Source organism: Nannospalax galili, unplaced genomic scaffold (genome assembly GCF_000622305.1).
Source record: "Nannospalax galili isolate Female #2095 unplaced genomic scaffold, S.galili_v1.0 scaffold591, whole genome shotgun sequence".
Taxonomy (NCBI): Eukaryota; Metazoa; Chordata; class Mammalia; order Rodentia; family Spalacidae; genus Nannospalax; species Nannospalax galili.
Genome location: NW_008330926.1, coordinates 5,568,879 through 5,570,502, shown reverse-complemented (window position 1 = coordinate 5,570,502; position 1,624 = coordinate 5,568,879).

The following is a 1,624-nucleotide window of genomic DNA, read 5'->3' as shown; positions in this document are numbered from 1 at the left end:
TTTGACCATGATGGGTGGTACTGGGTGTTATTTCAGTCCCCAGAAAGGTAATGGGGGGGACTGCTTGTATTTTATTTGTTGCAATTACAAACCCTTTTTCCTCTAGGGTGTTTATCATAGCATCTTTTAAATCTTCTAGAGAGGAATCCTCATGTTGACAGACCAAGAGGTCATCCATATAATGATAAACATGCAGTCCCTTTTTTAAGAGGGGTGTTACTGCATTAGCAACAGACTCCTGCCATATTGTAGGACTATTTGCCATGCCTTGTGGCAGAACTTGCCATTCATATCGATCAGCTGGACCAGAATTGTTAATTTTTGGAACTGAGAAGGCAAAATGTTGGCAACCATTATTGTGTAAATGGATGGAGAAAAAGCAGTCTTTTATATCTAGGACTAACAGGGGTGTATTAAGGGGGATGGCAGAGACGATGGGTAGGCTTCTTTGAGGTGATCCCCATATTTTCATGGTTTTATTTATGGCTCTGAGGTCCTGTAACAGTCTCCATGCCCCTGTCTTTTTCTTTATTACAAAGACTGGGGTGTTCCATGGGCTCCTGGAGGGCCTAGTGTGACCCAGCTGTAGCTGTTCTTTCACAAGTTGTTGTAAAATGAGTAATTTCTCCCTGGGTAATGGCCACTGTTCCACCCAGACTGGTTCTCTGTTGGTCCAATCGAGGCAGGGAGTTTGGTAATCAACAGTGGCCCTTAGAATTGGGGGTCCTTTTGTTTTAGGGACCTTATTTGATCATCTATTTTAAGGCATTATTTTTTAGACCCACTAGTAAGAATTACATTGAGGTCTTTCAAGATATCTCGTCCTATGAGGTTTGTAGCAATATCTGTAATCAGGGGTCTTATTGTGCCAACCTCTCCATCAGGGTCCTCCCATTTATAGAGATTTTTAGTGATGAATGCTTGGGAGGCTCCCCCTACTCCCATTAGTTGGGGTCCTGGTATTGATTCCCAGTGTGGGGGAACCTCAGATTGCCTTAAGATGGTTTTATCAGCCCCAGTGTCAAGGAGGCATTTGAAAGGTTTATTGTCTATTTTTATGGTTAATTTTGGATGGGTATTTTCTATAATACTGGTTACCCATAATGTTTGTGTGGCTTCCCTCTTGTTAGCAGGGCTGAGGGTTGCCACAGAAGAGGTTTAAAGGTGGCAAAGGTTTGCCATTGTCATAATGTTCATTCTTTAGTCCCTGGCATGCTTGTCTGTGCTCAGGGGTCATTCCTTCCCAGACAAGGTTGTTTAAAAACATGGCTTTGGCTGCAGGATCTGTTATTTTAAAGCCCCTTTTACAGTGAGGACAGAGGGTTTTAGGGGGTCGAGTGGCAACCAAACCATTTTGGGGGCAATTTTCTTTCCAGCGTCCAATTTCTCCACATTTAAAACATTTTGAGTTGGGTTGGGTTGCAGCTACAAAGGGAGGAGGCAAGGGAGGAGGCCTGGTACATGGCAGTCCCAATGTCATGGGTGGCCACAATCCATTTGTTGTAATGTTCATTTTTTAGTCCTTGGCATGCTTGTCTGTGCTCAGGGGTCATTCCTTCCCAGACAAGGTTGTTTAAAAGCATGGCTTTGGCTGCAGGATCTGTTATTTTTCTAAACTGGCCTG